Below are 13,998 nucleotides of genomic sequence, written 5' to 3' on the forward strand. Positions count from 1 at the left end.
CTGACGTATGTATGGGATGCTACATGGGAACCTCAGAGTAACCACCAAGCAAAACTTTACAATAATGAGAAAGCCATCAAACCACAACGGAGGAGAGAAGGAGAAGAAGAAAGGAACAGAAGGAAAGTACAAAAACATTCATAAAGGTATGGCGGCATAGGAGGACACTGGGCTCACTGCGCGTCCTGCTGATCACTTAGATTCCACCTACACCTGCCTAAATAACCCAGAAAACCACCAGAAGACTAGCAGAATGGAGACTCCAGAGCCAAGCACAGACAAGAGGCCCACGGAAGAGGGTAAGAAGGGCAGAGAGGTGGTGCGCGCTGCACGGACTGGTGGGAGGGAGCCGGGGCAGAAGGGTGGCCCACCAGCCAAGCAGAGCCCCCGAGTCTGGCTTGCAAAAGCGGAGGGGCCGGACGGAGTGTGTTCCGACAGCAAGCGCAACTTAGCATCTGAGAGGTCATAAGTTAACAGCTCTGCTCGGAAAGCGGGAAGCCTGGAGGACAAAGGGAGGGAGAGCTGCTGAGCCCCCGGACGGCAGAGCTCAGCTTGGCAGGGAACAAAGGCGCTCGCCAGCGCCATCTCCCCAGCCCATCCCCAAGCCAAAATCCCAAAGGGAACCAGTTCCTACTAGGGAACTTGCTCGCGCAGCGTAAACACCCAACTCTGTGCTTCTGCAGAGCCAAGCCTCCGGCAGCAGATCTGACTCCCTCCTGCTGCCACAGGGCCCCTCCTGAAGTGGATCACCGAAGGAGAAGTGAGCTAAGCCTGCCCTTCCTGCCCCTGTGCAACTTGCCTACCCACCCCAGCTAATACACCAGATCCCCAGCACCACAAGCCTGGCAGTGTGCAAGTAGCCTAGACGGGCCACGCCACCCCACAGTGAATCCCGCCCCTAGGAGAGGGGAAGAGAAGGCACACATCAGTCTGACTGTGGCCCCAGCAGTGGGCTGGGGGCAGACATCAGGTCGGACTGCGGCCTCTCCCACCAACTCCAGTTATACACCACAGCACAGGGGAAGCGCCCTGCAGGTCCCCACCACTCCAAGGACTATCCAAAATGACCAAACGGAAGAATTCCCCTCAAAAGAATCTCCAAGAAATAACAACAGCTAATGAACTGATCAAAAAGGATTTAAATAATATAACAAAAAGTGAATTTAGAATAATAGTCATAAAATTAATCGCTGGGCTTGAAAACAGTATAGAGGACAGCAGAGATCAAGGGACTAAGGAATAGTCAGGAGGAGCTGAAAAACGCTTTAAACGAGATGCAAAATAAAAAGGAAACGACCACAGCTCAGACTGAAGAAGCAGAGGACAGAATAGGTGAACTAGAAGATAAAATTATGGAAAAAGAGGGAGCTGAGAAAAAGAGAGATAAAAAAATCCAGGAGTATGAGGGGAAAATTAGAGAACTAAGTGATACACTAAAAAGAAATAATATATGCATAATTGGTATCCCAGAGGAGGAAGAGAGAGAGAAAGGTGCTGAAGGTGTACTTGAAGAAATAATAGCTGAGAACTTCCCTGAACTGGGGAAGGAAAAAGGCATTGAAATCCAAGAGGCACAGAAAACTCCCTTCAGACGTAACTTGAATCGATCTTCTGCACGATATATCATAGTGAAACTGGCAAAATACAAGAATAAAGAGAAAATTCTGAAAGCAGCAAGGGATAAACGTGCCCTAACTTATAAAGGGAGATCTATAAGACTCGTGACTGATCTCTCTTTGAAACTCGGCAGGCCAGAAAGGATTGGCACAAGATCTTCAATGTGTTGAACAGAAAAAAAAATATGCAGCCAAGAATCCTTTATCCAGCAAGTCTGTCATTTAGAACAGAAGGAGAGATAAAGATCTTCCCAAACAAACAAAAACTGAAGGAATTTGTCACCACTAAACCAGCCCTACAAGAGATCCTAAGGGGGATCCTGTGAGACAAAGTACCAGAGTCAATGCTACAAGTATAAAACATTGAGACATCACAATGACACTAAACCCGTATCTTTCTATAATAACACTGAATGTAAACGGATTAAATGCGCCAACCAAAAGACATAGGGTATCAGAATGGGTAAAAAAAACAAGACCCATCTATTTGCTGTCTACAAGAGACTCATTTTAGACCTGAGGACACCTTCAGATTGAGAGTGAGGGGATGGAGAACTATTTATCATGCTACTGGAAGCCAAAAGAAAGCTGGAGTAGCCATACTTATATCAGACAAACTAGACTTTAAATTAAAGGCTGTAACAAGAGATGAAGAAGGGCATTATATAATAATCACAGGGTCTATCCACCAGGAAGAGCTAACTATTATAAATGTCTATGCGCCAAATACCCGAGCCCCCAGATATATAAAACAATTACTCATAAACATAAGTAACCTTATTGATAAGAATGTGGTCATTGCAGGGGACTTTAACACCCCACTTACAGAAATGGATAGATCATCTACACACACAGTCAATAAAGAAACAAGGGCCCTGAATGATACATTGGATCAGATGGACTTGACAGATATATTTAGAACTCTGCATCCCAAAGCAACAGAATATACTTTCTTCTCGAGTGCACATGGAACATTCTCCAAGATAGATCATATACTGGGTCACAAAACAGCCCTTCATAAGTTTACAAGAATTGAAATTATACCATGCATACTTTCAGACCACAATGCTATGAAGCTTGAAATCAACCACAGGAAAAAGTCTGGAAAACATCCAAAAGCTTGGAGGTTAAAGAACACCCTACTAAAGAGTGCGTGGGTCAACCAGGCAATTAGAGAAGAAATTAAAAAATACAAGGAAACAAACTAAAATGAAAATACAACAATCCAAACGCTTTGGGATGCAGTGAAAACAGTCCTGAGAGGAAAATGCATTGCAATCCAGGCCTATCTCAAGAAACAAGAAAAATCCCAAATACAAAATCTAACAGCACACCTAAAGGAAATAGAAGCAGAACAGCAAAGGCAGCCTAAACCCAGCAGAAGAAGAGAAATAATAAAGATCAGAGCAGAAATAAACAATATAGAATCTAAAAAATCTGTAGAGCTGATCAACGAAACCAAGAGTTGGTTTTTTGAAAAAATAAACAAAATTGACAAACCTCTAGCCAGGCTTCTCAAAAAGAAAAGGGAGATGACCCAAATAGATAAAATCATGAATGAAAATGGAATTATTACAACCAATCCCTCAGAGATACAAACAATTATCAAGGAATACTATGAAAAATTATATGCCAACAAACTGGACAACCTGGAAGAAATGGACAAATTCCTAAACACCCACACTCTTCCAAAACTCAATCAGGAGGAAATAGAAAGCTTGAACAGACCCATAACCAGCAAAGAAATTGAATCGGTTATCAAAAATCTCCCAACAAATAAGAGTCCAGGACCAGATGGCTTCCCAGGGGAGTTCTACCAGACGATTAAAGCAGAGATATTACCTATCCTTCTCAAGCTATTCCAAAAAGTAGAAAGGGAAGGCAAACTTCCAGACTCATTCTATGAAGCCAGCATTCCTTTGATTCCTAAACCAGACAGAGACCCAGTAAAAAAAGAGAACTACAGGCCAATATCCCTGATGAATATGGATGCAAAAATTCTCAATAAGATACTAGCAAATTGAATTCAACAGCATATAAAAAGAGTGGTTCACCATGATCAAGTGGGATTCATTCCTGGGATGCAGGGCTGGTTCAACATTCACAAATCAATCAATGTGATACATCACATTAATAAAAGAAAAGATAAGAACCATATGATCCTGTCAATCGATGCAGAAAAAGAATTTGACAAAATTCAGCACCCTTTCTTAATAAAAAACCTTGAGAAAGTCTGGATACAAAGAACAAACTTAAACATCATAAAAGCCATTTATGAAAAGCCCACAGCTAACATCATCCTCAATGGGGAAAAACTGAGAGCTTTTTCCCTGAGATCAGGAACACGACAGGGATGCCCACTCTGACTGCTGTTGTTTAACATAGTGTCGGAAGTTCTAGCATCAGCAATCAAACAAAAGGAAATCAAAGGCATCCAAATTGGCAAAGATGAAGTCAAGCTTTCGCTTTTTGCAGATGACATGATATTATACATGGAAAATCCAACAGACTCCACCAAGAGTCTGCTAGAACTGATACATGAATTCAGCAAAGTTGTAGGATACAAAATCAATGTACAGAAATCAGTTGCATTCTTATACACTAACAATGGAACAACAGAAAGACAAATAAAGAAACTGATCCCATTCACAATTGCACCAAGAAAGATAAAATACCTAGGAATAAATCTAACCAAAGATGTAAAAGATCTGTATGCTGAAAACTATAGAAAGCTTATGAAGGTAATTGAAGAAGATATAAAGAAATGGAAAGACATTCCCTGCTCATGGATTGGAAGAATAAATATTGTCAAAATGTCAATACTACCCAAAGCTATCTACACATTCAATGCAATCCCAATCAAAATTGCACCAGCATTCTTCTCGAAACTAGAACAAGCAATCCTAAAATTCATATGGAACCACAAAAGGCCCTGAATAGCCAAAGCAATTTTGAAGAAGAAGACCAAAGCAGGAGGCATCACAATCCCAGACTTTAGCCTCTACTCCAAAGCTGTCATCATCAAGACAGCATGGTATTGGCACAAAAACAGACACATAGACCAATGGAATAGAATAGAAACCCCAGAACTAGACCCACAAACGTATGGCCAACTCATCTTTGACAAAGCAGGAAAGAACATCCAATGGAAAAAAGACAGTCTCTTTAACAAATGTTGCTGGGAGAACTGAATAGCAACATGCAGAAGGTTGAAACTAGACCACTTTCTCACACCATTCACAAAAATAAACTCACAAAGGATAAAGGACCTGAATGTGAGACAGGAAACCATCAAAACCCTAGAGGAGAAAGCAGGAAAAGACCTCTCCGATCTCAGCCGTAGCAATCTCTTACTCGACACATCCCCAAAGGCAAGGGAATTAAAAGCAAGAATGAATTACTGTGACTTTATGAAGATAAAAAGCTTCTGCACAGCAAAGGAAACAACCAACAAAACTAAAAGGCAACCAGTGGAATGGGAAAAAATATTTGCAAATGACATATCGGACAAAGGGCTAGTATCCAAAATCTATAAGGAGCTTACCAAACTCCACACCTGAAAAACTAGTAACCCAGTGAAGAAATGGGCAGAAAACATGAATAGACACTTCTCTAAAGAAGACATCCGGATGGCCAACAGGCACATGAAAAGATGCTCAACGTCACTCCTCATCAGGGAAATACAAATCAAAACCACACTCAGATATCACCTCATGCCAGTCAGAGTGGCCAAAATGAACAAATCAGGAGTCTATAGATCCTGGCGAGGATGTGGAGAAACGGGAACCCTCTTGCCCTGTTGGTTGGATTGCAAATTGGTGCAGCCACTCTGGAAAACAGTGTGGAGGTTCCTCAGAAAATTAAAAATAGACCTACCCTATGACCCAGCAATAGCACTGCTAGGAATTTACCCAAGGGATACAGGAGTGCTGATGCATAGGGGCACTTGTACCCTAATGTTTATAGCAGCACTCTCAACAATAGCCAAATTATGGAAAGAGCCTAAATGTCCATCAACTGATGAATGGATAAAGAAATTATGGTTTATATACACAATGGAGTACTACAGGGCAATGAGAAAGAATGAAATATGGCCCTTTGTAGCAACGTGGATGGAACTGGAGTGTGTGATGCTAAGTGAAATAAGCCATACAGAGAAAGACAGATACCATATGCTTTCACTCTTATGTGGATCCTGAGAAACTTAACAGAAACCCATGGGGGAGGGGAAGGAAAAGAAAAAGAGGTTAGAGTGGGAGAGAGCCAAAGCATGAGACTCTTAAAAACTGAGAACAAATGAGGGTTGATGGGGGGTGGGAGGGAGCGAAGGTTGGGTGATGTGTATTGAGGAGGGCACCTTTTGGGATGAGCAATGGGTGTTGTATGGAAACCAATTTGACAATAAATTTCATATGTTGAAAAAAAATCCATAAAACAATTAACAAAATTGCAATAAGTACATCCTAATCAATAATTATGTTATATGTAAATGGATTAAATTCTTCAATCAAATACCATTGAATGTTTGAATGAGCTAAAAAAGACACGTCTATATATTACCTACAAGAGACTTACTTTAGAAATGAGGACACACAGAGACTGAAAGTGAAAGAATGAAAAAAGATACTCCATACATATAGAAACAAAAAGATAGTTAGTATAATAGTCCTATCATACAAAATAGAGTTTAAAGCAAAGACTATAGTAAAAGACAAAGAAGACCATTACATAATTATAAAGCAATCAATCCAATAAGAAGATATACCACATAAATTTATATGCACCTAACATAGGAGTACCAAATATACAAAGCAAATATTAATGGAGATAAGGTGGAAATTGACAGAAATACATTAACAGTGGAGGATTTTAGAACCTCACTTACATCATTGGATAAATCATCTAGACAGAAAATCTGTAAAGATAAGTCAACCTTAAAAAACATATTAAGGGGCGCCTGAGTGGCTCAGTCGGTTGAGCATCTGACTTCAGCTCAGGTCATGATCTCACGGTCTGTGAGTTCGAGCCCTGCATCAGGCTCTGTGCTGACAGCTCAGAGCCTGTAGCCTGTTTCAGATTCTGTGTCTCCCCCTCTCTCTGCCCCTCCCCCACTCACGCTCTGTCTCTCTGTGTCTCAAAAATAAATAAAAAAAACATTAAAAAAAACATATTAAACTAGATGGACTTAATAGACCTATGCAGAACACTTTATCCAAAATCAACAGAACACACATTCTCCTCAGGTGCATATAGGACATATTCAAGGAGAGATCAAATGTTAGGTGACACACACACACAAGTCTCAATAAATTCAAAATATTGAAATGATATCCAGCATCGTTTTTGACCACAATGGCATTTAATTAATCAATTACAAGAAGAAAGCTAAAAAACACAAAAATGTGGAGATTAAGCAACATACTACTGACCAGTCATCAAAGAAATCAAAGGAGAAATAAAAAATACCTATGGACATATGAAAAAAAAAACACAGCATATAAAAATCTATGAGATGCAGAAAAAGTGGTTCTGAAAGGGAATTTCATAACAATAAAGAAACAATGAAGGGACACCTGGGTGGCTCTGTTGATTGAGCATCTGACTTCCACTAAAATCATGATCTCACAGTTTGTGAGTTTGAGACCTGCCTCAAGCTCTTTGCTTGAGCCTGGAGCCTGCTTTGGATTCTGTGTCTCCCTCTCTCTCTTGCCCCTCCCTTACATGTAATCTCTCTCTCTCTCTCTCTCTCTCATAAATAAACATTAAATTTTTTAAAAAAAGAAAAAATAAAGAAAAAAATCAGATAGACAGTTTAATTTTACACTTAAAGGAACTAAAAAAAAATGAATAACAAAGCCCCAAATTAGAAGGAAGAAAATAATAAAGATCGATGGAAATATAGAGACTGAAAAATCGATAGAAAATGTCTATAAAACAAAGAGCTGGTTCATTGAAAATATAAACCAAACTGACAATTAGTTAGACTCACTATGAAAAAAATAGAGAAGTCTCAAATATATAAAATCAGAAATGAAAAGAAGGAAAGTTAAAATTGATAACACAGAACTACAAAGGATCATTAAAAACTGTAAACAACTCTGTGCCAAGAAATTGGACAACCTAGTAAAAGAATTGATACATTCCTAGAAACATACAATCTTCCAAAAATGAATCATGAAGAAATAGAAAATGTGAATAGATTGATTTCTATTAAGGAGATTGAATATGTAACCAAAGTCTTCTTCCAAAATTGAAGCCCAGAACCAGATGGCTTTACTGGTAAGTTCTAAAAAACATTCAAAGATTTAATACCTATTCTAAAACTGTTCCAATGTATCAAAGTAGAGGAAATGCTTCCAAATTACTTTTATAAAGTCACCATTACCCTAATACAAAAACCAGACAGGAGGCCACAAAAAGATTAGGATTCAATATCCCTGATAAATATAGATGTAAAAATCCTCAACAAAATATTAGCAAACTAAATTTAAAAATATTTTAAGGGAATCATAAACCACGATCAGTTGGGATTTATTCCAGGAATGCATGAATGGTTTAATACCCATTTGCAATCACTGTGATATATCACCTTAACAAAATGAAAGATAATCATATGATCATCTCAACCAATGCAGGTAAAGCATTTGACAAAATTCAACATCGTGATAAAAACGCCCAACAAAGTGGTTATAGAAAGAATGTACCTCAACATAATAAAAATCATATATGACAAGCCCACAGCTAATCTCATACTCAATGGTAAAAAACTGAAGGATTTTCATCTAACATCAGGAACTACACAAGGATGCCTACACTTACCACTTCTATTCAATATAATACTGGAAGCCCTAAAGACAGCAATATAATAAGAAAAAGAAATAAAAGCCATCCAAATTGGGAAAGAAGTAAAACTCACAATTTGTAGATGGCATGATATTATATATAGAAAATTATTTTTTTATTTTTTTTTTTTATTTTTGAGAGAGAGAGAGACAGAGCATGAGCAGGGGAGGGGTAGAGAGAGAGGGAGACACAGGATCCAAAGAAGGCTCTAGGCTCTAAGCTGTCAGCACAGAGCCCAATGCAGGGCTCAAACTCATGAACCATGAGATCATGACCTGAGCTGAATCTGGTGCTTAACCTGACTGAGTCACCCAGGCGCCCCAATATTATATATACAAAATTCTAACATCTACACCAAAAGAAATTTTAGAACTAATCAATAAATTCAGTAAAGTTGCTGGGTACAAGATCAATATACAGAAATCTGTGCTATTTCTATGCACTAATAATGAACTATGTGAAAGGAGAATTAAGAAAGCAACCACATTTGCAATGGAACCAAAAAGAATAAAATACCTAGGAATAACTTTATCCAAAGAGGTGAAATTCCTGTACGTTGAAAACCATAAGACACTGAAAAAAGAAACTGAAGAAGACATACATAATGAAAAGACATTCTGTGTTCATAAATTGGAAGAATTAATATTGTTAACATGAACATACTACCCAAAGCAATCTACAGATTCAATGCAATCCCTGTCAAAATACCAACAGCATTTTTTCAAAGAACTAGAACAAATAATCCTAAAATTTGTATGAAACAACAACAAAACCAAATATTCAATATAATCTTGGGAAAGAACAAAGCTGGAGGTATCCCATTTAATCATTTCAAACTACACTACAAAGCTATCGTAATCAAAACAGTATAGTATTGGCATAAAAATAGACACATGCATCAATGGAACAAAATAGAGAGCCCAGAAATAAACCTACATATATATGGACAATTAATTTATGACAAAAAAGCCAGGAATGTATGATGGAGAAAGAATAATCTATGCATAAATTGGTGCTGGAAAAGCTAAACAGTCACATGCAAATGAAACCAGACCACTCTCTTACCCTATACAAAAAATTAACTCAAATGGATTAAAGACTTGAATATGAACCCTTGAAACCATAAAATTCCTAGAAAAAAAAAATCATAGGTGGCAAGCACCTTGACATTGGTCTTAGCAATGTATTTGTGTATCTGATGCCAAAGGCAAGGGAAACAAAAGCAAAAATAAACAAATGGGATTATTTCAAACTACTTCATAATACACAATGAAGTGAGCCATCATCAAAATGAAAAGGCAACCCTCTGAATGGGAGAATATATTTTCAAACTATATATCTGAAAATGGGTTGATATCCAAAATATATAAATATCATACAACTGAACAATGAAAATCAAATAACCTGATTTAAAAATGGGCAGATAATCTCAATGAATATTTTTCTAAAGAAGACATACAGATGATGAGCACTGGGTGATGTATGGAATTTTTGAATCACTATATTATACACCTGAAACCAATATAACATTGTATTTTAACTAACTGAAATCAAAATAAAACTTTTAAAAAGAAGACATACAGATGACCAATAGATACATAAAAGATGCTCAATACCACTAATCGTCAAGAAAATGTAAATCTAAACCACAGTGATATATCACCTTACATTAACCAGAATGACTATTATCAAAAGGACACAAAAACAAGTTTTGGTGAGGATGTGGAGAAAAGGAAACCCTTGTGCACTGTTGGTAGGGTTGTACATTGATGCAGCCACTATGAAAAACAATACTGGAGATTCCTCAAAAAAATAAGAATTGATCTACCATATGATTCAGCTTTCCCACTTCTGGTTATTTGTAAAAAAATATGAAAACACTAATTCAAAAATATATATTCACCCCTATGTTCATTGCAGCATTATTTATAATAGCCAAGATGTGGAAACAATATAAGTGTTCATCCTTAGATGAATGAGTACAGGAGATATGAGATAAATGTATGTAAGTATATGTATATATACACTTACCCATTTATCTATGGATGGATACTTACATTGTTTTTGTATCTTGGCACTATATATCTTGGTTATATATATATATATATATATATATATATAGTGAATACTACTCAGCCATGAATAAGAACAAAATCTTGCTATCTGTGACAACATGGATAAAACTTGAGGGTATTATGCTAAATGAAATAAGCGAGACAGTGAAAGAAAAATACCACATTATTTCATGTATATTTGGAATCTAAAAAAAGGAATAGAATTACTATGAAAATATTTTTTCACATAATTAAGACATAAGATGCTCTATAGAGTATGAGGAATACTGAATGCCATGGTGGGTAAACTACTAACAATAAAGAACTCAATATTTAAAAAAAAATGTTTATTTATTTTTTAGAGAGAGACAGAGAGAGCACAAGCTGAGGAGGGTCAGAGAGAGAGGGAGACACAGAATCTGAAGAAAGCTCCAGGCTCTGAGCTGTCAGCACAGAGCCTGATGTGGGGCTTGAAGCCATGAACCCTGAAATCCTACGCTAAACTGACTGAGCCACCCAGGCTCCCCAAGAACTCAACATTCTTAAATGTAAAAAGCTAAAATAACTAAGTGAATGAAGTTGAAACATACTTTTCAATACAAAAAGGCTACAGAAATGATTTCTTCAAAGGTTTTTTATGTTTGTAAATACCTTTGAAATCTCAGAATTCGGATTCATTAGAAATGTTAGTGTCATGTAACCAAGTACTTGGCTGTTTCCCATGGAAATTTTTGAAGAAAATAAAATTCTAATCTATAAAAGATATTATATTTAAATTAAAATAAAATCTTATTATTCTTTTAAACAATTCCAAACAAGTAATTTGTTTTAATATTGTTCCTCCACATTTCTACAAACAATCCCAAATAAGAAACCGTTTTTCCCCTTAGGGTAGAAACACAATTCCTCCACAATCTAGGCAAAAAACAAGACCCTAACTATAACAGGTTGGATGACTCCAACCTCAAATCAGCATTCTTCAAACAAAGGAGTAAAAAAAATCCAACCTCAGGATTTCTGGATAACAGGTTTCACATGAAAAATTTTCACACTGAATTTGATTTCTATGTGCTTTCTTGAGTTTAAAAATCTATTTACCCCTAACATTGTATATATTTTACCCATCAGTGTCACTTTTACTTAACTGCCCTTTTGATCTATGACAAATAAGTTCTCATTTCCTTATATCACATTAAGATAAATGTATCCATAACTACTTGAAGTGTTACCAATCCAAGAATATTTTATTCTAGTAAATCAAAGCCCAATGTTTAGAAGCAAAATTATTGAGTTTCAAGCATTAGGCTCCTTCCTGTAAGCATTGATCTTATCCCAATCCCTGAATCATATCTTTCAAGTGTGTCACTTAAAAAGTTTACTGATAAGACCAACCCTTCAAAAAAAGACATATTAGCTGCCCTTAATTTTTTTTTTCATTCTGTACCCTGCTTATGGTTGTTTCATATTTGATCACCAGGGATTAATTTAGTTTCTTCCCATTAACAGTTCAGTATACATTATTTTTTATGGAACTGAACAAGTTTGCTTCAGAGTTAGTGGACAAATATATATTATACCTATTTGCTATTGATGAACCTATATTATCACTGCTCATGAAAAATGCAGAAAAAGTTTCTGAAGAAACTGAAGATGTTATATGCAGTATAATATAGTGGGTACAGGCTTGGGTATTGAAATCAGACACATCAAGATCAAAACTAGATTATTGGCCCCCATTGGAGGTAATATTGAACAAATCATTTTAAGCCTTTTATTTTCATAAGCGGGTTAAATAAAGAATGTATAGAAAGTCCTGCACAAATAGTAAGGACTCAGTAAGTGTTAACAAAGATAAAACCAATATACCCCCAAAAAAACTTTAGAGTGCACCTGGATTTCATAGCCTCATTAATACGTAGATTGTATCATTAGTCAATTAACCTTTACTTTCCACAGCTAAAATTATATTTTAAAAGTATTTATACATTATAAAATGAAGAATTTAGGTAATGACTGCAACAGACTACAACACAGAACTTAAAGCTAAATTCCCTTGGTTTTACATGTTTGAATTTTTCAATGAACTTTCTGTGTCAGAACTCTGCCAATGTTTGTGTAAATCATATGCTAAACTTCTTGGTTCAGTTTTGTTTCATTGATCACTTAATAAATAAATATTTGTCTAACATCTATTATTTACCATGACTCTATTATTTGTTACTACTATAAATTTGCATAAGATATTGCTTCTGTTTTCAAGTCTGTTTGCACAAGTCTGGAAGAAGAGGCAGAGATGTAAATAGCTGATAATAATAAAAAGTTATGTGTACACAAATAACTTATTATAGAAATTGTGACAAATGTCATAAAGCAGTTTGACATGAATCATAAGAATAGGTGTGGAATAGTAAGATTCATAGCACTCATCTCATGTACAATGTTAAGATTATAAAGTAAAACAGGTTTCTTACTCACAGTGGGATATAACAGAGCCAGACTGTGCTTTGCCAATTATTAGTGATATGATTATGAGCCCTAGTATTCTCTGTTGTAAATTGGGTTAATAAAATTTTCATTTAAATATTTGTTTTGAGGACTTGTTCTTTCACCTTGCAAATATTTATTAAATCCTTATTCTTCCAGGCAGTGTGGTAAGTGCTGAATTAAATAAGACTGTGAAAAATGCACTTGATACATGACAGGCTTTCAATAAAAGACAACTATATAAGGGGGGGCTTTGAGTAGTAATAATAAGTTAGCAATAATAACAGTTATTATTTATTGAATATTTTCTATGTGATACATGTTATATCACTTTTGAATACTGATAATGACCAAAGAAGATAGTTCATGTATTTGAGGGTCTAGTCTAGCACATACTTTCATTATTTGGATATGTTTCACAAAATTCCAATACCAAAATGAATATATTTATCATATTAATATATTATTAACATATATTAGATTAATATCATTATATAATTATAATACATAATATTAACGTATACATTATATTATGTAGTATAACTATAATACAATGTAATACTTTTATATTAAAATAATATTGATGTTGATATATTAAACATATTTAAATATGTTAAATAATATACTTCTTGTATCATTGATATATCAATGATATATTGATTCAATATTTATAATATAAATATTAATATTTCCTTTTTATGATTGAGTTAACAGAAAGATGAACATGTCTCCCTAAAGTAACATAGGCTAGTTTGCTAAAGCACTGAGTGAAACATTAGTTTGCTCAAGCTGAGCCTAATATTTCTTCTAAGGAAACATGCTGCTTTTGATTAATACAATTTGTAGTCTTTTAACTAAAGACACAGATTAAATGATTTGACCATTGCTGAAAGCACTTCTATAAGCATTGGGGTACAAGTGCCCCTATGAATCAGCACTCCTGTACCCTTTGGATAAATTCCTAGTAGTGCTATTGCTGGGTTGTAGAGTAGTTCTATTTT

At 35.9% G+C, this 13,998-nt stretch overlaps 1 long non-coding RNA gene across 1 annotated transcript in view; it reads left to right on the top strand.

Moving 5' to 3' along the window:
* The window catches only part of LOC109260625 (uncharacterized), a 39,366-nt gene extending 26,267 nt beyond the window's left edge, over window positions 1-13,099 (top strand). The window contains exons 2-3 of the long non-coding RNA XR_002077092.2: window positions 10,876-11,460; window positions 11,642-13,099. This is a non-coding gene — a long non-coding RNA (uncharacterized LOC109260625). The remainder of the gene's footprint in view (window positions 1-10,875; window positions 11,461-11,641) is intronic.
* Window positions 13,100-13,998: the final 899 nt, after the last annotated feature.

The sequence above is a fragment of the Panthera pardus genome, unplaced genomic scaffold, assembly GCF_024362965.1.
Source record: "Panthera pardus isolate Hobbes unplaced genomic scaffold, ASM2436296v1 HiC_scaffold_27, whole genome shotgun sequence".
Classification (NCBI taxonomy): domain Eukaryota; kingdom Metazoa; phylum Chordata; class Mammalia; order Carnivora; family Felidae; genus Panthera; species Panthera pardus.